Source organism: Ovis aries, chromosome 16 (assembly GCF_016772045.2).
Source record: "Ovis aries strain OAR_USU_Benz2616 breed Rambouillet chromosome 16, ARS-UI_Ramb_v3.0, whole genome shotgun sequence".
NCBI lineage: Eukaryota > Metazoa > Chordata > Mammalia > Artiodactyla > Bovidae > Ovis > Ovis aries.
The window spans coordinates 52518499-52543572 of record NC_056069.1 but is presented as its reverse complement, the minus strand read 5'-3'; the positions used below and the strand labels follow the sequence as shown (position 1 = coordinate 52543572).

The 25074-nt window shown below is 35.3% G+C and overlaps 1 pseudogene across 1 annotated transcript; it reads left to right on the top strand.

Annotated features, from left to right (window-relative positions):
• The first annotated feature begins 22926 nt into the window (after positions 1-22926).
• On the top strand, positions 22927-23765 carry LOC101118641 (ferritin light chain-like; annotated as a pseudogene). Its single transcript, XR_003591878.3, has one exon. The product of XR_003591878.3 is annotated as a ferritin light chain-like (transcript).
• Positions 23766-25074: the final 1309 nt, after the last annotated feature.

The following is a 25074-nucleotide window of genomic DNA, read 5'->3' as shown; positions in this document are numbered from 1 at the left end:
AACTGACCTTAATATCCCAGAAAAATAGTTTTTATTTTAGAATACTATACTCAAAACAACTATCAAACAAATTGCAAAGCAAACTAAAGACCTTCAAATTATCACCCTTTGCTTCCTGAGAGCAAGAACTACATTCACCACCATTTCCTATATGCTTTCCCATATTGTAGGACCAGTTTGGGCAGAATTGTACCTAGGAAAAAATCTCCTTAGAAAAAGTTCAGCCTCGTAATACATTCTCTTCTTTATTATATCATCAGCCTCTTGTTACCACAGCATAGTATTATCTCAATTAAAATTCTCCAATTCCCATAGCCAAGTATTACATCTATGAGAGCTAATAAATATGAATGTGAAATTTTAGTAAACTATTGAAGTCTAAATCAAGAATGGTTTTGTGACTTGTATTCGAAGATAGTTTTTCAAATTTTGATCAATTATATAATTAGCTTTTCATAATATTATTGTTTGCTTTCTTAATCATAAAAGAACATGTAGTTATCAAAAAAACAAGTTATTCAAAATATCTTACTATTTTGCTTTTTTACAAATCAGTGCATTATACAGTTGACTGTTTTGGATATATTCACAGACAGAAACTCACAGAACATTCAGTATTAGAATTTTTAAAATTTAATTTCAGAATATACATTTAATTTCTTTAAATTATGAAATACTTTTCTTGACATAATTTCTTCATGTCTTAATTGGCTAGATAATAGGATTATCAGTGCATGACTTTTTAGTGATACCCTGTATAAAACACTGAGGAAAGTAATATAGATTTCTGGCTTGAAACAGTACCAGGGTCCAAATTTTATTCAGGGGCAGTATAAACAAATTTAATTTGAACAGAACAGATCTTAGGGTTATGGAAAAAACGTTGAATTGAGAAGACAAATCTGGTCACAATCAGTTGCAGTCACATGTATCACTAAAAACTAAGAGATAGATAGAAAGACTGGTAAATATATGAATAGTAATGATATTGTTTAATAGAACCTTTCTAACTCTCTCCTAGTGATCCTTCAATGAGAGTATTGCTTTAATCAATACTCAGTATCTGGTTGTGACTAAAGAGCTGCCACTGGGCCTTGAAAGGCAATATCTTTGTTCTTTTTATTGAAGGTTCGAGTCAGAGTTGAAGACTTGCCTTCTTGGCCTGTAGCTATTGCTGAACTTCATTTTAGACACTGCTTACTCTTTTGAAGTAATATTGCTATTTTCAAGATTATAGCTCAGAAAATTACTTTCCCATTGGTCCACTGCTATGATTTTTCCACATGGAGAAGAATCTTTGAAAAGCACATTGAGTTGTGTTGTGTGTGTGTGTGTGCTCAATCATGTCCGACTCTTTGTGAACCCATAGACTGTAGCCTACAAATCTCTTCTGTCCCTCGAATTTTCCAGGCAAAAATCGTGGAGTGGGTTGCCATTTCCTGCTCCAGGGTGTCTTCCTGACCCAGGGACTGAACCCTTATCTCTAGTGTCTCTTGCATTGGCAGGCAGATTCTTTACCACTAGCACCACCTAGGAAATCCCTGAGTTAGATGACAGCAAAGATATTTTGAGTCCTAATGTTTCAAGATCCTAAAGAACCATCCAAGAGCCTTGGACAATGCTTTGACTGATAATTATAATTTTAAAGGATACTAGTAAGTATTGGTGACAATGAAGCCCTCAGTTCTGACCAACATCTTAAGGCTGCAATAATAGATTGCTAATTTTCTACAGCTGCTATTTTCAGACTAGGGCTATGAGACTCCCAGAGCTGCACTTAGGAAAAGTTGAGGGAAATACTGGCCACACACACTAACCTTTAGTTCAACAGTAAAATTGTTAGATTGTGTGATTTTATAGGAAGCACAACATGTAAGCTAATTTATTTTCTTTTCTGATAACTTTGGATGAACTGAATTCAATTCTTTCTAGTGTACTCAATTTCTATAATGAAAACAAAAGATAAATTCCCCAAGAAACCTACTTACTGCTTGGCTTGCTTGAAATTCTCTGGATCAATTTGTCTTCATGATTATAGATACTGAAAACTACCACATTCCTTATTTGTTTCATAAACAGGCAGGTAGCAGATAAAATTGAAGACCCATATATATCAACACTTCCCAGTGTATTACAGTTAATAATATAGTAAATTATTTTAGTTTTGAGAATCATCTTTACTACTGAAATTACATTCTTTGCTTTATTATAAATTTTGATATTAATTTTCTTATTAGTATTGATATTATCAAGGCTTTTTTATTTGGAAACTAAAACTTTGTAACTTATTATAATTCTCTTTCGATAAATACTTTATAACACCTTATCAGTGGGAACCATGTATATTTAAAAGTTTTAGTATTATTTTTCTATGTAATCTGTACGTTCTCTACATCCCTTTCATGGAAGCAACACTCTCAAAGAAGGATTAGATATAGTTAATTGGAACTAGTATTAGTGATGAAAATGTGAGTACTAGAATGCATTTATTGTCATTCCACAGTACTGGTACTAGGTAATGTACTGGTACTGCAACTAGGTAGGCTGGCCCAATTGCTAGGCCCCTTGGGTTATTTATAGTACAGAGCCAAAAAATAGTTTATTTTTTTAATAGAATGAGTTCATGTCAGTAATTCTCTTTAAATTTAACTATGTAAAATGTTTTACTTTAATTGCATTTAATGTAAATCACTCAGTTTTTTACTATAATATGCTTACCAAAACTTATAATTCTGTAATTGTCTCTTGTAACAATCTCTTGTAGTTATATACTTTTCTTTTTCTAATCCTTTTACGAGTCACTAAATATCATTCTGTGATTATTTTATTGACCCTGAAGTTTTTCAGTAGGACTCTTGCCCTGAATCATTATTTAAAACAATTTATCCTCATAATTTTAAATTTCATATTTCAGATAATTAAAGACTTACATAGTAGAAAATGATATTAAAATTAAAAGTAATATTTATTCTTTCAGATACATTGATTTCTAATTTTTTTCTTTTTTATTGAATTTTTCTCATTCCACCATCATTATATAAGTAATTTGCATTAATTCTGCCTAGAAAAAAAACATATTTCATAACTACTCAATGCAAACAAGGAGCCAAATATTATCATACAAAAAAATTCAATATTGCCCATGATTTGACTTAAAAAATTAATTGGAGAGATTTCTTCTTTCCAGCTCATTAATCAGGCTGTCTAGCTTTTGAAGGTCAAAAGGAGGTAAATAATATAAGTTATTCAATCAGTAATGGTAACCACAAAAGTCAAACGTAACTATACAGAACTAGAAAGGAATATCAAGTGAAATTTTAATGTTCCATTCTTTATACTTAAATTTTCAAAAGTGTATTTATCTAAAGATTAGCATAAGTTTTAATAAAAAATGTGATCTCCAATTGATTAAAAATTATGTTCGCCAGTTGCTTTTGTGTTTCCATCCTGTGTTTGGGAAAAAGTTAAACTACAAGTGTAAAATAGTAAAAACATATTTAGAGATAGTCAAGGGGAATGGTGATATCAATTGAAGCTTAAATGCAAAGAAAGTACTGGTTATGATAAAATGTGAATGACAGAGATAAACTACAGTTTTTGGTCAAGGATGTTTTTTAATAACTTTGTATATCAATGCATCAAAGAAAACCCACTACTTTTAAATGAGCTGGACTTGTAAGTTTGTAAGTATATTTCATTAAAAATATATATATATGTAAAAAAACAAAAAAACTAACAAAAGGCACTTGTATCTGTTTGACACTCGTCTCTTGCAATGGACTAGATGCAATGGACTTCATCTAGAGAAATGCAAGGCACTGTTTTTTGCTCAGAGCAGAGATTCTCAAGTGTGGTCCACAGGTAAGTGCTGGTCCAAGAACTGTCACTGCTCTGCCTATATAGCATGAGATTGAGAGCGAGCATTTCTGTACGTGAATATCTAAACAAACGAGTAATTTTCTGATGATCCTAAAAATAAAAACCAGTACTTGCATTTAAGTTTTTAAAATTTCATTTCTTTTTGATTTTCATTTCTCTAATAATGAGCGATGTTGAGCATCTTTTCATGTCTTTGTTAGCCATCTTTATGTTTTCTTTGGAGATATGTCTGTTTAGATTTTTTTCCCACTTTTTGATTGGGTTGTTTGTTTTTCTGGCATTGATTTGTATGAGCTGCTTGTATATTTTAGAAATTAATCCTTTGTCAGTTGTTTCATTTGCTATTATTTTCTCCCATTCTGAGGGTTGTCTTTTCACGCTACTTATAGTTTTCTTTGCTGTGCAAAAGCTTTTAAGTTTAAACTGGTCTCACTTGTTTACTTTTGTTTTTATTTCCGTTACTGTAGGAGGTGGGTCATAGAGGATCTTGCTTTGATTTATGTCATCAAGTGTTCTGCCTATGTTTTCCTCTAAGAGTTTTATAGTTTCTGGTCTTACATTTAGGTCTTTGATCCATTTTGAGTTTATCTTTGTGTATGGTGTTAGTAAGTGTTCTAATTTCATTCTTTTACATGTAGCTGTCCAGTTTTCACAGCATCATTTATTGAAGAGGCTGTCTTTGGCTCATTACATATTCTTGCCTTCTTTGTCAAAAATAAGGTACCCATACATGCATGGGTCTATTTCTGGACTTTCTATCTTGTTCCATTTGTCTATATTTCTGTTTTTGTGCCAGTACCATACTTTCTTGATGACTGTAGCTTTGTAGTATAATCTGAAGTCAGGAAGGTTGATTCCTCCAGCTCCATTCTTTCACAAGGCTGCTTTGGCTATTCACAATCTTTTGTGTTTCCATGTGAATCAAAACCACAGTGAGATATCACCTCACACCAGTCAGAATGGCCATCATTAAAATGTCTACAAACAGTAAATGCTGGAGAGGGTGTGCACACTTGTGGGAATGTAAATTGATTCAGCCACTATGGAAGATGGTATGGAGATTCCTTAAAACCTAGAAATAAAACCACGATATGACCCAGCAATCCCACTCCTAGGAATATTCCCTGAGGAAACCAGGGTTGAAAATGATACATGTATCCCATTGTTCATTGCAGCACTATTTACAATGGCTAAAACATGGAAGCAACCTAGATGTCCATTAACAAATGAATGGATAAAGAAGTTGTGATACATATACACAGTGAAATATTACTCAGCCATAAAAAAGGAATGCATTTGAGTCAGTTCTGATGAGGTGGAGGAACCTAGAACCTACAATACATAGTGAAATGAGTCAGAAAGAGAAAAGTAAATATCGTATTCTAATGCACATATATAGAATCTAGAAAAAATGGTACTGAAGAATTTATTTACAGGGCAGCAATGGAGAAACAGACATAGAGACTAGACTTATGGGGATAGGGGAGGAGATGCCGAGATGTATAGAAAAAGCAACATGGAAACCTATATTACCGTATGTAAAATAGATAGCAATGAGAATTTGCTGTATGGCTCAGGAAACTCAAACAGGGGGCCTGTATCAATCGAGAGGGGTTGATGGGGTGGGAGACGGTGGGGGGGAGGTTCAAAAGGGAGGCAATATATGTATACCTATGGCTGATTCATGTTGAGATTTCACAGAAAACAAAATTCTGTAAAGCAATTATCCTGCAATAGAAATTAATTAAAAAAATAAAATAAAATAAAATAAAATAAAATTTCATTTCTTCACTGCTGCTGCTGCTAATTCGCTTCAGTCATGTCCGACTTTGTGCGACCCCATAGACGGCAGCCCACCAGGCTCCCCCATCCCTGGGATTCTCTAGGCAAGAATACTGGAGTGGGTTGCCATTTCTTTCTCCAATGCATGAAGTGAAAAGTCAAAGTGAAGTCGCTCAGTTATGTCCAGTTCTTCGCGACTCCATGGACTGCAGCCCACCAGGTTCCTCTGTCCATGGGATTTTCCAGGCAAGAGTACTGGAGTGGGGTGCCATTGCCTTCTCCATCATTTCTTCACTACTTCACTTTAATTGAATTTATAAAAGTATTACTATGTAAGAATTGAGTTGAAAACATTAGATGTAATATACTATAGATCAATAGCCTGAAAATTTCAGCCAATTTGCCAAATACAGCAAAACTATAAACTGTTTTTTGAGTTTTCTTGTAACACGGCCAAAATCACTTGTGTACATATTCATAGTATTAGTAGAAATAAACTCCTATGAGAGAAACTATCAATATTTTTGCCATGCTCAAATATTCAAATTTATTAGTTCATGTTAACCATAACTGTCTAGTAAGAATTATTAGCATACATTATTCTTTTATGATACAGTGAAAATATATTAAATATATAATAGACTACTTCCAGAGTAAGCTGAGTGCTGAAGAATTGATGCTTTTGAACTGTGGTGTTGGAGAAGACTCTTTTTTAAAAAATTCCAGAATTGAAATTTATTCATGAAAAATCCATTTAGGAATTATATTCTACACCATAAATTGGCCTTGCACACATTCTTCAAACACTGCTGAGGTCCCAGATCTGAAAGAAATGTAAGATGAGAAAGCTCTTTCAGATTTAAAACTTTGAGAAGCCAAGGGTGGAGAAGACCCTTGAGTACCTTGGACTGCAAGGAGATCCAACCAGTTCATTCTAAAGATCAGTCCTGGGATTTCTTTGGAAGGAATGATGCTAAAGCTGAAACTCCAGTACTTTGGCCACCTCATGTGAAGAATTGACTCATTGGAAAAGACTCTGATGCTGGGAGGGATTGGGGGTAGGAGGAGAAGGGGATGACAGAGGATGAGATGGCTGGATGGCATCAGTCACTCGGTGGACATGAGTGTGAGTTTGAGTTAACTCTGGGAGTTGGTGATGGACAGGGAGGCCTGGCCTGCTGCAATTCATGGTGTCGCAAAAACTGAACTGAACCAGAATAAACTAGTTTCTCAGTTTAAGATGATGCATTGATTTGATTCTTAGACATTTGAATTTAGTTTCTGGGCAAGATTGGTATGATTTTACATATCATCAATAACATTATAGTACTTAAAAGCCATGCAACATTGTTACGAGTCCTCCCCAAATATACTGACCTTTTGAAATAGATTTTAATCATCATTTATTCAGAAACCATGTATTTTTTTAAATTGACAGCTCATAGAGAGCTCTGGTGCCACATATGTAATACTCAACAGTATGCTGGAAAAAAAAAAAAGAAAACATGCTAAGCAGGCCTATGAAATGATTTGAAACACAGATATAAAAGCTTCTGAAAAGGTAAAATTTGGCAATAGATTTATAAACATATTGTAAAATTCTTAAACTTTATTGCCAATTGTTTTACAAGGTTTCTTAATAAAATAGATACTATATAAGATTTTAAAGCATTTATTCCTTAGTTGGCATCACTGTAAGTTTAAATGCTTTCTATTATTTATGTCAGATGATTTTGGGTTTCAATTCAATATTTAGATGTATGTAACAATTAACAGTGAATCAGAAGTAGAATTCTAGTGAGTTTTAAAAAATGGTCTTATGAGAAATCCTAGAATTCTCTAGTTAACAGATCTTTAAATATCTTAAAGATTTTTAAAAAAGATTCTTAACAATTTAAAACATTTTAGATGGGGAGGGTGGTGGGAGGCGGTTTCAGGGTTGGGAACTCATGTACATCTGTGGTTGATTCATGTCAATGTATGGCAAAACCAATACAGTATTGTAAAGTAAAAAAATAAAACTTAAATAAAAAAAGAAAAAATATTTTAGAAAAAGATACTTAAAAATATTTAAAAATAGATTTTTATGTTTCCTCTGTTTCCTTTCCTGTCCTTAACTGAGGCAGGAATTGGCTTCCATTTAGTAAACTTGTGTGTTTCTACTCTGGAAGCCAGTGACAAATTCATAACAGCTTTTTTTTTTTTGTTTTTTTCCTACAACAGGCAGGAAAAGGATTCAGTTTCTGCTGAGCTTGTCTGATACTCAGAGCAACACAATTCAGTTATAAATTATTTCAGAATTAAGAATTTTATAGAGCTGAATGCAGTCAAAAGCCAAATAATTTATTGCCTAGTTGTAATAATACTGGCATTTCCCTGGGGATTCAGTGGTAAATAATTCACCTGCCAATGAAGGAGATGTAGGTTTGATCCATTGTCCAGGGAGATTCCCTTAAGAAGAAAATGGCAATCCACACAGTTATTCTTGCCTGGGGAATCCTCTGGACAGAGAAGCCCAGTGGGCTACAATCCAAGGGGTCACAAAAGAGTCGTGTCTACAACTTATTGACTAAACAATGACAACAACAGGATGCACAGTTGCTGTTAAAAAATACTGTATATCCATATATTAATAAAAAACCTAAAACTAAAATTTAAAGCATAGTATTTGAAATAGCATAAATAATTATCAAATACTGAAGCACAAATTTAAAAAACAGTGCACAATTTTAATAAAGCCTAAGCTATAAACCTTTGATGATATAAACTGAAGAAGATTTAAATAACTGTAGAAATATACCAGGCCTATAAATTGAGAGATTGAATAGTAAGATTCAAATTCTCCTAAAATTAATCTCTGGATTTATCTTAATTTCCCAAATTTACATCAAAATATTAGCTGTGGACTTTTCATCGATGTCCTTTATCAGATTGATGAAATCTCCTTCCATTCAAAATTTGCTGAGATGTTTAATGAAAAATGTCTATTTTCCCTTATCAATGATTTCCTTGCCTCTGTTGAAATAAATGATATTCTCTCTTAATCTATTAATGTTAAAAAGTAATTTTTGAATGGTAATCTATTTTTGGTATAAGATGATAATGCTGTTTTTCTTTTCCTATGATGATGGATTTGATTCACTAATATTTTAATGACTTTGGCATCTGTTTTCACAAAGTGTACTCTTTAGTGATTTTATTTTAACAGTATCATTGTTTGATTTTCTATCAGTGTTGTAGTTGTCTAACCAAATGAGTTAAAAAGACTCTGCACCTTCTTTACTTAAAAGCTTATGTCCATCAACAGATGAATGGAGAAGAAAGCTGTGGTACACAATGGAGTATTACTCAGTCATTAAAAAGAATACATTTGAATCAGTTCTAATGAGGTGGATGAAACTGGAGCTGATTATACAGAGTGAAGTAAACCAGAAAGAAAAACACCAGTACAGTATACTAACACATATATGTGGAATTTAGAAAGATGGTAACAATAACCCTGTATGCAAGACAGCAAAAGAGACACAGATGTATAGAACGGACTTTTGGACTCTGAGGGAGAGGGAGAAGGTGGGATGATTTGGGAGAATGGCATTGAAACATGTATACTGTCATGTAAGAAACGAATCACCAGTCTGTTTGATACAGGATACAGGATGCTTGGGGCTGGTGCACGGGGATGATCCAGAGAGATGATATGGGGTGAGAGGTGGGAGGGGTGTTCAGGATTGGGAACTCATGTACACCCGTGGTGGATTCATGTCAATGTATGGCAAAACCAATACAGTATTGTAAAGTAAAATAAAGTAAAAACAAAAATTTATAATAAAAAATAAATAAATTTTAAAAAGATTATTAAGAGTGCTATTATTTGTACTATAAATGTCTGATTTAATTAATCAATGCAGCAATCCAGATTTGGTATTGTGGGAAGTTGTCAATGAAGTTTCTGCATAGGCCCATTCTTCTTGTTGGTTGTATGCAGCTTTTAAAGTACTTTTTAAATTTCCCATTTGGATTTCAAGTTTTTTGGCACAGTATTCTTCAACATACCCACTGGTTATCGTTTTAATATCTGTGAGACATACAGTAGATGGTTCCACTTTCATTCCTGGCATAAGTAATATGCTCTTTTTTCCCCTTTCTTTCTTCATGATTCTGTTAGAGGTTCATGAATTATATTGATATTTCTGGAAATAGCACTTCTCAATTTAATGATTTTCTCATTTATTGACTTTTGCTTTCTTATTTGCCTTCTGTTATATTGACTTATACTGGCATTCGTTTTTCCCTTTTTCTTTGCTATTTGTTTTCTCTGTTTCTATTTTCTCTTTTGCACTAATAGCTTTATTATAAGACACATTCACATTTAATACTATATTTTCTTAATTAACTGATCCTTTTAAGCTTATGAATTGCCTGACCTTATATCCTTGAACTAAACTTTTCCTCTTTTAAGAACATCATCAGCTTTCCTATGCTTAATGAATTCATGGTAAATGTATGTTTCTTTCTCATGCATCAGTTCAGTTCAGTTCAGTTCAGTTAAGTCGCTCAGCTGTGTCCAACTCTCTGCGACCCCATGAATCGCAGCATGCCAGGCCTCCCTGTCCATCACCAACTCCTGGAGTTCACTCAGACTAGCGTCCATCGAGTTAGTGATGCCATCCAGCCATCTCATCCTCTGTCATCCCCTTCTTCTCCTGACCCCAATCCCTCCCAGCATCAAAGTCTTTTCCAATGAGTCAGTTCTTCGCATGAAGTGGCCAAAGTACTGGAGCTTCAGCTTTAGCATCATTCCTTCCAAAGAAATCCCAGGGTTGATCTCCTTCAGAATGGACTGGTTGGATCCCCTTGCAGTCCAAGGGACTCTCAAGAGTCTTCTCCAGCACCACAGTTCAAAAGCATCAATTCTTCAGTCCTCAGCCTTCTTCACAGTCCAACTCTCACATCCATACATGACTACTGGAAAACCATAGCCTTGACTAGATGGACCTTAGTCGGCAAAGTAATGTCTCTGCTTTTGAATATGCTACCTAGGTTGGTCATAATTTTTCTTCCAAGGAGTGTCTTTTAATTTCATGGCTGCAATCACCATCTGCAGTGATTTTGGAGGCTCCCAGAATAAAATCTGACACTGTTTCCACTGTTTCTCCATCTATTTCCCATGGAGTGAAGGGACCGGATGCCATGATCTTCGTTTTCTGAATGTTGAGCTTTAAGCCAACTTTTTCTCTCTCCTCTTTTACTTTCATCAAGAGGCTTTTTAGTTCCTCTTCTCTTTCTGCCATAAGGGTGGTGTCATCTGCATATCTGAGGTTATTGATATTTCTCCGGGCAATCTTGATTCCAGCTTGTGTTTCTTTTAGTCCATAATAGATGCATAATAAATATAGGTTTATCCTCTCATTTTCAACCTGTTTGTGTCTTTATATAAAAACACAACATTTCATATAAAGACAGAACATTTCTTATAAGTGGCACTTCTATTTGTATCTTACAAGACCTTTCTGTTAATTAAAGTCAGTTCAGTTCAGTTCAGTTACATCCGACTTTTTGTGACTCCATGAACTGAAGCACAACAGGCTTCATTGTCCATCTCCAACTCCTGGAGCTTACTCAAATTCATGTCCGTCGAGTCGGTGATGCCATCCAACTATCTCATCTTCTGTCCTCCCCTTCTCGTCCCGCTTCAATCTTTCCCAGCATCAGAGTCTTTTCCAGTGAGTCAGTTCTTTGCATCAGGTGGCCAAAGGATTAGGGTTTCAGCTTCAGCATGAGTCTTTCCAATGAATATTCAGTACTGATTTCCTTTAGGGTTGACTGGCTGGATCTCCTTGCAGTCCAAGGGACTCTCAAGCATCTTCTCCAATACCACAGTTCAAAGGCATAAATTCGTCGGTGCTCAGCTTTCTTTACTGTCCAACTTTTACATCCATACATGACTATTGAATTAATTAAAGTACTTAGTCTCTTTATAGTCCATGGGGTTGCAAAGAGTCAGACATGACTGAGTGACTATGCACAGCACAGCACAGTCTATTTTCATGTAAATTATTCATATGTGTAAATTCTGGTCTAACATATCACTATATGATTTTGATTGTCTCATCCTTATTCTATTCTCTCCTTAAACTGTGAGAGAATCAAATACTTCTTTAAAAGTTTTTATTTTATCTTTTGCATCTTTGATGTTATTATCATGTATATATGTATTTGTGTGTATTTATGTTTTTCATTAAAAAAGTGAAATGCTGATCTTTAACTTTGAACATTCTGTTTAAACTATTTTAATGTTTTATAAAAGCTTAAGCACTCTATCATAATTTACTTCCAAAAAATTATCTTTCAACTTTTGTTATTTTACATATTTTGTTGTTATTCTACATATGCTGTAAAACCTCTTGCTATAATCTGAACTGTTCCACCCTAAAATTCATATGCTTGAGGCTTAATCTTCAAAATGACCATATTTTGAGATAAGGCCTTTAAAGTTAATTAGGGTTGAATGAATTCTGGAGATTGGGCCTTGAAGATGATCACTGTCCTTACAATTAAAACAAGAGATATGATGGATGTGCACACATAGGGTACAGGCCATATTAGAACACAGCAAAGAGGTGGCCACGTGCAAGTCAAGAAGAAAGGACATAGGAGAAACCATCTTTTCTGCTAGCATCTTCATCTTGAACTTCCAGTCTCCAGAGAAAACAAATTGTTCTTGCTTAAGTTACCCATTGCATGGCATTTTGTTATGGCAACCCTAGCAACCTAATATACTTGCATTCGTTTATTATTTTTTAACATTTTAATACGCAACAAAACTGAAAGAAACTCATGTATCCCATTCTTTATTACAGCACTGTTTACAATAGCTAAAACATGGAAGCAACCTAGCTATCCATCGACAGATGAATGGGTAAAAAATTGCGGTACATATACACAATGGAATATTACTCAGCTATAAAAAGGAACACATTTGAGTCAGTTCTAATGAGGGGGTGAACCTAGAACCTATTATACAGAGTGAAGTGAGTCAGAAAGAGAAAAATACTGTATTCTAATGCATATATACGGAATCTAGAAAAATGGTATTGAATAATTTATTTAAAGGACAAAAATGGAGAAACAGGCATAGAGAATAAACTTAGAGATATGGGGAGAAGGGAGGAAAGAGTGAGATGTATGGAAAGAGTAACAAGGAAATTTACATTGCCATGTGTAAAATACATAGCCAACTGGAATTTGCTATATGGCTCAGGGAACTCAAACAGTGGCTCTATATCAACCTAGAGAGGTGGGATGGGGAGGGAGATGGGAGGCAGTTTTGAAAGGGAGGTTATATATGTATACCTGTGGCTGATTCATGTTGCGCTTTGACAGAAAAGAGCAAAATTCTGTAAAGCAATTATCCTTCAATTAAAGTAAATAAACAGGGCAACAATATGCAGCCTTGACATATTCTTTTCCCAATTTGGAACCAATCTTTTTGTCCATTTTCAGTTCTAACTGTTGCTTCTTGATCTGCATACAGATTTCTCAGGAGGCAGGTCAGACGGTCTGGTATTCCCATGTCTTTAAGAATTTTCCACAGTTTGTTGTGATCCACACAATCAAAGGCTTTGGCGTAGTCAATGAAGCAGAAATAGTTGTTGTTGTTTTTTAGGTTGTTCATAAATATAAATACATCCTAAGTACAGTTGCCAAATTAATATTTGAGTATATTTTGACATTACGTAATGAAAACTGAACACCCTGTGAAGTTTAGTCATAGTTAAGATGAAATCAGAGTCTTGAAATATTTTGTTGTATCTCAGTTTATGAAATAATCATATTGATGCTTTTAACTTGCAATGTTCAAATTTTAAAAATTCATTGCTCTTTTAAAATCTGAGACATGTTAATAAATCACTGATGTTTGGGAAAGTAATAGATACTCCTTTAAATGAATGATGTTACAGTCATATTTCCTAATTTATATGGTTAAAATTCTTAATTATAAAGCTGTTACAACATAGCTTATATTGATTAATTGATATGAAATATGGAAAAGTACATTGAATTCCAGGGAACATATCTCCAGCCATAGTTTACTTTGCTAATTTGTACTTGTTTTCAGAAATCTCATCAGAGATTTCTAAATAGGACAGCAAAATAGGACCCAGATCAAAAAGTCCACTGAGTATGACTTTTCCCTACTCAATTTTTTTCTGTTTGTTTATTTCCAAACCATTATTTCTTGCCGGGGGCCAGCGTGAGGAACTCCGCCCATGGCAAAGGTCATGAGGAAGGAGGCTTGGCTTTTCTCTCTGGATTTTCCACTTAGTCTATTAAAAATTAATGCTATTAAAGTTTTCTAAAATATTCAGGTACTTTATGGTATCTCTCAGTGATTACAACATTGACCAAAACTGCTTCCACTGTGAATGTTTTATGTAGCTGTTTGAGTAAAGGAAGTAGCACTGCTAGGAAAACGAAGGACTTTGAGATCCTTGGTATTTTCTGATAAAGTCTTTGATGCAACTTGCCCTAAACCAATGGGATGCAGCACAAGCAGTATTTAGAGGGAAATGAATAGCTATAAGTGCCTACAAAAAATATAAAACTGCTGGTAGATCCTTTTCCAATTGACTAACAAGATCTGACATCTGGTCCCATCAATTCAGGCAAATAGATGGGGAAACAGTGTAAACAGTGGCAGATTTTATTTTTGGGGCCTCCAAAATCACTGCAGATGATTTTGATATTACATAATGAAAACTGAACACCCTGTGAAGTTTAGTCATAGTTAAGGTGAAAACAGAGTCTTAAAATCTTTTGTTGTATCTCAGTTTATGAAATAATGATATTGATACTTTGCAGCCATGAAATTAAAAGACACTTGCTTCTTGGAAGAAAAGTTATGACCAACTGAGACAGCATATTAAAAAACAAAGACATTATTTTGCCAACAAAGTTCCGTCTAGTCAAAGCTATGGTTTTTCCAGTAGTCATGTATGGATGTGAGTGTGGGACTATAAAGAAAGCTGAGCACCAACAAATTGATGCTTTTGAACTGTAGTGTTGGAGAAGACTCTTGAGAGTCCCTTGGACTGCAAGGAGATCCAACCAGCCCATCCTAAAGGAAGTCAGTGCTGAATATTCATTGGAAGGACTGATGCTGAAGCGGAAACTCCAATATTTTGGCCTCCTGATTCAAAGAACTGACTCATTGGAAGAGCCCCTGATGCTGAGAAAGATTGAAGGCAGGGGGAGAAGTGGATGACAGAGGATGAGATGGTTGGATGGCATCACCAACTCAATAGACATGAGTTTGAGTAAACTTTGGGAGTTGGCGATGGACAGGGAGGCCTGGCATGCTGCGGTCCATGGGCTCACAAAGAGTTGGACACAACTGAGAGACTGAACTGAAGTGAACCAGATCTGTATATTAGTAAAAATATTCCAGATTACTTAGTGGGACAACAGGCAGAGTGTCTTTATTGTCATCCTCAATACTCTTTGTTTCAGAAAATAAATAAATAAATAAATGATGTAACATCTTCCAATCTGTGATCCTGCCCTGATAAGGGCTAAAATACAGGCTTCATTGACATTATACACTTCTTCTTCTTCTTCTTTTTTTTCATCTTCAACTAACATCCACCACCTCTTTGTCAAAATCTCTAGTAATTCTGAAGGTAATTCACAATTTGATGGACCTACTTGCACCATCAGAATAGCTTCTGAAATCCTTGGTGCCTGAGAACCCATTTTTCCATTTTTGTTGTTGTTGTTTATTTGTTTTTTTATACTGACATTCACCTGTGCTTTGCCATGGATGACAAGCAGTTAGCACCAACCATCTGAGCTTTTTTCAATGGCTGTTAACAAAATATTCAGAGTTCACTGTGAGAGTGGTTGTCAGAGGCTGTTTCCCAAATGTGTTCTTCTGTTAAACCCATTTATTCTGGATATTTTCAAGATTACTTACTTCATTCATTCCCTTTGCTTTACTTTGTGTGTTGTGGCCTCTTCCCTGAATTTTTTCTGGGGCTCTGGGAACCTGCCACAGCATTCAACCTGTACAATCTTGCCCCTCAGCCACTTCATTGGACCACTTCCACAGGAATGTTACTCCTTCAACACATTTGTTGTTGTTAGAAAATTTAGTGATATGCTTGTATAAATATAGGGATGTTTGAGTTCTTTGTATTTAGATATCTATTTATTCTCTCTATTGTTCTTTATACCTTTTTGTTTCAAACTCTAATAAAACTATCCTGCAACATTTCTTGGCAATATTATTTTGCAGGAGATGAATTATTTAAGATTTTTTTCTATCATTTTATTTCTAATATGTTTTCACAGGAAATTGACTTCTAGACTTTGTTTTTTAGCTCCTTAAAGATTTAATTTTGTTGTCTTCTGACTCCTATTATTTCTATGAGAATTCAGCCATCATTTTACTATCAATTCATTCTATGTCTTTATTTTCTCTGACTTGTTTCAAAGATTTCCTTTGTCTTTAGTTTTCTGTAGTTTTATTATGATGTACTTGGCTTTTTTTTTTTTTTTTTTTTTACATTTACCACACTGCAAGTTTCTCTGAACTTCTTGGATATGTGGGAGGCTTTTTTGTTTGTTTTCAGACATTTAAAAAATTCTCAACATTAATCTCCTAAAATATTTCTTGTGACCTTGTCTCTTGTTTTCTTCTCCTCCTGGGTTTCACATACTTTTATATTTGAATGTTTTGATATTGTCCAGTAGTTTTCAAGTATTCCATTTTTCCCCTCTCTTATTTCTCTGCTTTGAGTAAGATAATTTCTCTTGTCACATCTTCAAGTTCAAAATAATTTCCTGTCTTTTGTCTGTTCTGAGTATAGCATATCAGCCTAGTTTGTTGTTGACTGGAGTGAGGAATTTGGGGTTATTTATTTATACTCAGCACTCGACGGAATTGAAAATCCTCTAGTGATAGACAGCTGCTGCTTTTTGCCTGGCATGAGTTACGGAATGATTAAGGTTCTCTCTCTGGGTGTTCCTATTCCACTTTCTGCTTAGAGCAGGCCCAGGAAGACTTCACTAAAGATGGGTTTTCCCTGTACTTTGCTCTTCTCTCAGTTGTAGGGCATTGCTTGCTACCCAATGTAAGACTTCTCCAGTGGGGAAAAGATTTTTTCAGTTCCCCTGCTATCAGCACAACTTGAAACAGGCCCTGTTTCCTTGAGTTTCATATCTTGGGTTTTCTCAGCATTTCTACCCTTCCGCAGAAAACAACCACTTCCTCCTATTAGTGCAAAGTCTTCTGAACCCAGACGCTTCTTGATAGTCTCTCTCTACAGTTGACTCTCAACTGTAGCAAATTTTGCCTCATACCAATGCTTAGTCAAAAATGGGAATGCCTTTTTAGGGGCAGTTGGCTTAACACCATGAATTTAAAGAGTCTGTAGAGGTAAGTGTTTCATAGCAACAGAGAGCTTTGTCTTTGAGTTCAGTGCAGAGTCTTTCTGGCCCTGTCTCAGTGGTAGCCACTCTTGACCTCGTATTGATGTATGAGAGGGGGATATTTGTCATTTTTCTGTCTTTCCCCCAGTGACAGATACTGTCTGCTTCAGGCAGTGAAAGGTCTGGGGCAGATGGCCTTCCATTTCCTTCCTTTCCCCAGTAGTGGGGAGCTGCTTCTTTCATCACATCAAGGTCCAGGGTGAGTGTGGATGGTTTTCCTACACACTTCCCAGAGCAGCCAACCTGTCCTTGCAGTTGTGCAGGGTTTGGGGAACAGGCAGGCTGCTTTAGGTTCTCCTTCTTCACCCCAGACACTGGCACATCGTGCATCCTGTGCAGTTGGTGTGACTGCCCTCCCTGTCCTCAGTCTGTCTCATGAACAACTGACCTGTGAAAAGGATCAACAAGTGAAAGCAAGTCTTCTCTTATGTCTAGGGCTCTCAGGGATTCTATGTTAGCATGTTAGCCCATAGTTGGCATTTATCAGTTCATTACATTTAAGCTTTCTTCTTCCAAATTAATTTTATGGTAGCTAAATCTATTTCCCATTGTTATATCTTAACTGAAACACTTAATGTTTCTCATCCTTTCACAGAAATGCATGTTCTCCATTTGATTTTTTTAAAATTATAATAGCTTTTGATCTTACTTTTTTCTTGGTCATGGCTGTCCTCATTTGTAACATGATAACAGATGTTTTCTTTTATTTTTATTGCTTTCTATGTTTTTTTTTGCAAAAAAAAAGAAATTTTACTCTTTAATTTTAAAACGTAATTTTTGAAAGTTATGAAGTGTTAGCATATAACATTCACATGGCTTACACTTTTCTAATGGGCACTTTAACCACGTTTTTTTCCTCATTCTGCCTCTCACAGTCATATAAAAATGTAGATGTTTAAAGATATATAGAAATATTTGACTCAGTTTCATGCTAAACATAAGAACTTGATAAATTAGAAGCCCATTTTATTTAGTATGTGACTATTATTGAATCCATCAGGTTATATATTTCTGAAGAACTACATTAAAAAGAGAATGGAGAGCAAACTCCAAATTCTTTATTGTCTACAGAAGTATTTCTTATAGGCATGTATATACACTGAGATATAAAAAGATCCATCTAAATTTTTCATTTCTACATCTTTACTGTCATCACCTATTCCACAGAGAGACATTTTTGGGTCTTCACATATTTTTCTCCTGGCAATTTCCAGTTAACCTCAGATATTGCAAGGGCTCAAGGACAGTCTGTTGATATAATGATAGTTGTCTTGTGACAACATGGGGTTTTGCAAATCATTATGAGAGGCTTTGACCTAGTTTTTTTTTTTTTTTCATATCCTACAACATGTCTTTTTTCATTATTATTAAACTGGATGGTTAGAGTGTGTGGATCATTTAACTTTGCATTCAAACTAAATAGCAGCAAACGTGTAGGATTTAAATAAGAGAGAGTACTAGGATACTAAGGAAGAGAGTGTCCTTTTTGACTTTGCAGAGGCAAAATCCTTGACTAAATGGCTGATAAATGGATAACTTTGAATATTTATAATAGTTTTGCAAAAAACTCCAGAGTTATTATGCTACCTGTAATAATGAAAGTGACTATCTTTTCAGCTACAGACTTATTTCAAATAATAGTAATTTGTAAATGTTCTTTCAACGAGAACTAATAATTATACTTTCATTTTTTAGATATGCAGTAGAAATAGCAAGTTATTTGTGGATTTTAATGAATCATGCATATTTTCAATCTATGCTTAATTTTTCTAGACTTAGCTCTATATGCCATTTAGCTTCTTAGGGCTTCTCAAAATATTTTATCAACTTATTCTTGAATATAAAATATGTTTATTAAATTTACAACCTGGATCCAGAATGATATGCAGCCAAAATTGTACTGGTGACAAATTTACAGAGAGTAAACACGTATGTTGTTTTTCTTTCTATAGAAAGAAACAGTTTAAGCTCGTTAAATTCTGTTATAATTCCATACCAGATCATACAAAGTCTCCTTCACAACCTCTTTTCATTGGTGACTACAGCTGCCCCCTCTCGAAAATGAATAACAGTCCTGACATCTAAAATAATACATTGTTTGTGCACTTAATATAAAAGGGATCATTCAATGTACTATTTCTGTGTATTTTATTTTCATTAATATTTTACACATGATATTCACTTGTATTGTTACACTAGTTGTAGTTTATTCATCTCACTGGTGAGTATTCCATTTTATGAACGTATCACACTTCATGATGTTAGCTAGTTAACATAAAAATTTTGCTGTTATGAATTATCTTTTTAATATATTTAGCTGATAATATGTGCTGAGGAGATACACACAAGTGAAGTTACCTGCTCAAAACTATATAGGTTAACTGTAGTAAATACTGCTAATTGCCTTTGAAGAGGAATTTCATTAATTTAAATTCTTAACAACAGTATATAAAAACTCCACTTGCTCTGTATTCTCCCCAAACAGCAAAGTGTATATTATTTTTATTTACCATTCTGATGAGAGTATGCGTGTGTACATGCTAACTTACTTCAGTCATGTCTTACTCTGTATGACCTTATGTTCTGAAGCCATCTAAGCCCCTCTGTCCATGGGATTCTCCAGGGAAGAATACTGGAGTGGGTTGCTGTGCCCTCTTCCAAGGGATCTTCCCAACCCAGGGGCTGAACCTGAATCTCTTAAGTTTACCTGCATTGGCAAGTGAGTTCTTTACCACTAGCACCACCTGGAAAGCCCCGATGAGAATATATTCTTTTCATTTGTATTTATAATTTTTTGATAAATGAAAGAGGACTTTTTCCTGAGATTTATGTTCATTGAATATTACATTTTGTGAAGATCTTATTTGAATCTTTTGACAATTGTTCCATTATGGTGTCCTGCTTTTTATTAATTTATGAATATTCTTTATATATATGTTCCAAACACATCCATTATTATTAATATACATGCATATTAATGTACATATATTTTACATCTATTTCGTAAGTAGCCCAGAATATATTTATCTACTATTTACGCATTTAGGTTAATCCTAGAGAAAAACTAAAAGTTGAATAAAATGGAAGGCAGAGATTATTAGAAATTGAAAGATCATCTTGAAGCTATGTCCTTGAAATCTCTTTCATGACATAAATACATAAGATTAACTGAAGATCTCGAAGGCAAAAATGCCATGTTAACAAGAATTTTTTTCCACAAAAAGTTCACCCTTATTTTGACCATGAACTCTACCTCATGTTTTTAATTTGATCTTCAAAGGTCACTAAACTCAATCCCTTCTATTCTTCTCTTCATCAAAGTATATAAGTCATTTCTTTGAAATGTTCTAGAATTCATTATGTTAATGGTTGTCTTACCTGTTTTTTTTTTTTTTTTTTTTTTTTCCCTCCCAGACCTCTGGGATCTGCCATGAAAAGTGTTAATTGCTCAGTCATATCCAACTCTTTGCAACCCTGTGGACTGTACTTTGCCAGGCTCCTCTGTCCATGGAATTCTCTAGGCAAGAATCCTGGAGTAGGTAGACTTTCCCTTCTCCAGGAGATTTTCCTGACCCAGGGATCAAACCCGGGTCTCCTGCATTGCCAGCAGATTCTTTACTGTATGAGCCATCAGAGAAGCCCAGTAGAAATTGTGTGCATTATAAATTTTCCTTTGAGTGGTATAACATCAAACAATAGCATTAAATTCTATCCCTGCTATAGCTCTATGAGTTATTCATTTCTCCTTTTACCCATTTCTGTTCAATTTATTGCCTCATATCTGCATGATCTCATTTGCTTGCTGACTGATCCTCATGACTTTTGTCTACCTCCCTTCCAAGTCATCCTATACAAGGCTAACAGATTATATATATATAACTGTGAAGAAGGCTGAGTGCTGCAGAATTGATGCGTTTGAACTGTGGTATTGGAGAAGACTCTTGAGAGTCCCTTGGTCTGCAGGGAGATCCAACCAGTCCATTCTGAAGGAGATCAGCCCTGGGATTTCTTTGGAAGGAATGATGCTAAAGCTGAAACTCCAGTACTTTGGCCACCTCATGCGAAGAGTTGACTCATTGGAAAAGACTCTGATGCTGGGAGGGATTGGGGTCAGGAAGAGAAGACGACAGAGGATGAGATGGCTGGATGGCATCACTGACTCAATGGACGTGAGTCTGAGTGAACTCCGGGAGTTGGTGATAGTCAGGGAAGCCTGGCATGGTGCGATTCATGGGGTCACAAAGAGTCGGACACGACTGAGCGACTAAACTGAACTGATATATATATATACGCTAAATTTCTTTGTGAGAGTAACCCACTTGAAATTACTTAATGTCAAAGTCTTAGCATGCAGACAGAGTCTTCCAATATTTAATTTGGCCTTACGTTATTAACTTATGCCCTAATAGGCTTGTGTAATTGGGACATGCTATTGAACTGCATAATATTTGCATGTTAATAAGGAAGAATTCTGCCTAAATCATTGTTCCATAGCTATATTCTATTAAATAAGTATCTTCAATTTAATAATCATATAAGCTTTTTTTCTTTAGAATTCAGCTTTTAACTATTTTCATTCATTTCATTGCAAGTCTTTTGAAAACTTGTTTAAGACATGATTAAGTTATAACATCTAAGCTTAAAATAGTGCATTCTTCACTTAGTCATTGCCAGTGTACTCATATATATCTTAATCTTTAGAAATGATTTAAAAATTTACATTTTTCAAAAGTCATTTAAGATTAGTTTAGAGTGGACTTAGAATGGCAACAGGGATTTTATTTCAACATTGATATTTTACAAAAATCTAGCTCAGTTCCCCATATGTTCATATTATGTTGTTTATGTCAGAGCCCAGAAGATTAATATTAAATATCAGCTTTGATAAGACCCCAAGGGATTTAAGTACATCTTGGATTCATTTCACTCTGAATTCTGTTGAATTATCTACTGTGGAACATGAAGCAATTTTGTTTTACTTGCAAAACTCAGTCTAAAGAAAAGCTGGTTGCTTCTTCCAAAGGAAAATAATTTTACATAAAATTCCAGTTTAAAATATTTCAGGTTTTTTTTTCTTTGTAATGAACTCTCTCATATGAATCAATGTTTATTTTGAGTAATTCTGTTAAATTGTAGAGAACATTTTATACACCGAGTTTATTTTTACATCTAGTTTTTGTTCTTGTTATTCACTGTTTTATTGTCCAAAATATTACCTGGCATATATTGGTACTGAACAAACACTATTTTAATGAAATTAGCTGGTCCACCATGTACTATTATTTGCTCTTGAGCACAGTGATCCAATACCCCAATTTCTTGACATTTTCTGTAATGTGTCAATTATAAAGTAAGTATATATTGCAGAGGGTTATTATTAAGATTAAATGAGATAATGAACATAAAGCAGTGTAGAATGCTCAACACACTGTAAGCTCTCAATCCGTATTGGATTTTCTTATTTACTTATTAAAATATTTTCAGGATTTTGTTAAGGAAAATTCTTAATTAGTACAAGTAACTATATTCAGTTTTAATGATTGAAAGTCCAAAACACCATGAAATCACGAAGACATTCTTAGTATAGATGAATGAAGCATATTTACAATGGGCTGGCTGAAGCAAGAGCTGGAATCAACATTGCTGGGAGAAATGTCTATAACCTCAGATATGCAGATGACACCACACCTATGGCAGAAAGTGAAGAAGAACTAAAGAACCTCTTGGTGAAAATTAAAGAGGAGAGAGAAAAAGCTGGCTTAAAACTCAACACTCGGAAGTGCGCTCGGCGGCCCCGCGGATCTGTCTCTTGCTTCAACAGTGCTTGGACGGAACAGACCCAGGGACGCCCCTTGCTCCAGCCTCCGACCACCCTCCAACCTTTTTTCCAGTCGCAACCTCCGGAGTCAGCCACTCAGCTGTCCGCGATCACCGGGACCAGCCCCCATTTTTTAACTCCTTATTATTACCGACCAATCATGAGCTCCCAGATTCGTCAGAATCATTCTACCGAGGTGGAGGCCGCCGTCAACCGCCTGGTTAACATGCAACTGCGGGCCTCCTACACCTACCTCTCTCTGGGCTTCTATTTCGACCGCGACGATGTGGCCCTGGAAGGAGTGGGTCACTTTTTTTGCGAATTGGCCAAGGAGAAACCAGCGTGGCGCGCCTCTTCCTGGACGTGCAGAAGCCATCTCAAGATGAGTGGGGTAAAACCCAGGATGCTATGGAAGCCGCCCTTCTCGTAGAGAAGAGCCTGAATCAAGCCCTGCTGGATCTGCATGGCCTGGCTTCTGCCCGCGGAGACCCCCACATCTGTGACTTCCTGGAGAACCACTTCCTAGATGAGGAAGTGAAACTCATCAAGAAGATGGGTGACCACCTGACCAACCTCCGTAGGCTGGCTGGTCCCCAGGCTGGGTTGGGCGAGTATCTCTTCGAAAGGCTTACCCTCAAGCACGACTAGGAGCTTCTGGAGACCAGTGGGCCATTGAAGAACCCACCTAACATCAGGGCTGCCTGAAGCCCCTCTCTGCAGCCACTAGGCAGCTTTTTAACACCCTGGAGCCCTCTCAAGCCTTGGACCAAATGGAAACAATAAAGCTTTTTGCAGCATTAAAAAAAAACAAACAAAAACAAACAAACAAAAAAAAAAACCTCAACACTCAAAACACTAAGATCATGGCATCTGGTTCTGTCACTTTATGGCAAATAGATGGGGAAACAATGGAAACAGTGAGAGACTTTATTGTTTTGGCCTCCAAAATCCCTGCAGATGGTATCTGTGGCCATGAAATTAAAGGATGTTTGTTCTTTGGAAGAAAAGTTATGACCAACCTAGACAGCATATTAGAAAACTCAGGCATTACTTTACCAACAAAGGTCTGTCTAGTCAAAGCAGTGTTTTTTTTTTTTTTCTAGTACTCATGTATGAAAGTCAGACTGTAAAGAAAGCTGAATGCCAAAGAATTGATGCTTTTTTTAAAAAAATATAGATGTATTTATTTTAATTGGAGGCTAATTACTTTACAATATTGTATTGGTTTTGCCATACATCAACAGTTGGAGAAGAGTCTTGAGAGTCCGTTGGACAGCAAGGAGATCCAACCAGTGAATCCTAAAAGAAATTAGTCCGAATATTCATTGGAAGGACTTATGCTGAAGCTGAAACTCCAATACTTTGGCCGCCTGATGTGAGGAACTGACTCACTGGAAAAGACCCTGATGTTGGAGAAGATTGAAGGTGGGAGGAGAAGGGGATGGCAGAGGATGAGATGGTTGGATGGCATCACCGACTCAATGGACATGAGTTTGAGTAAGCTCCGGGAGTTGGTTATGGACAGGGAAACCTGGTGTGCTGCTGTCCACGGGGTCTCAAAGAGTCAGACATGATGGAGGAATGGAACTGAACCAATTCTTATTTCTTATATTTGTTATAATTTAACAGCTGAAATTTTGCTGTTTGTTTTCTCTTTTCCCATCTGTTATCTTTTATTTTTAAAAAATGTTTCATGCCTTATCTGGATTTTTAAAATGTCGTTATACATTAGGTGCATATATTTGTTCCACTATTGTTTTACAATGATTTTTTTTTATGGTATGAAATATACCCCTTTAACACTGCATTCTACTTTCAGATTACATTGTACTACTTACCTTACAATGTAAGAACAGTACAGCATACACTTTTTTTCATGCCTTTTACTGTATTACCATTTCTCTATTGTATTGCATTGTTAGACTTTTAACCTGAACACAAATCTCACAGAGCACTGTTATTGATTTGATTTCTTTGGAGAGTAAATTATCATTTAAAGATAATTAAAGGAAGAAAAAAGCATTTTCTTCTATCTTATGCATGCATTTACTTTTACTGACACTTTTTATTTATTTTTATCTGGTGTGATTTTATTCTAAATATAG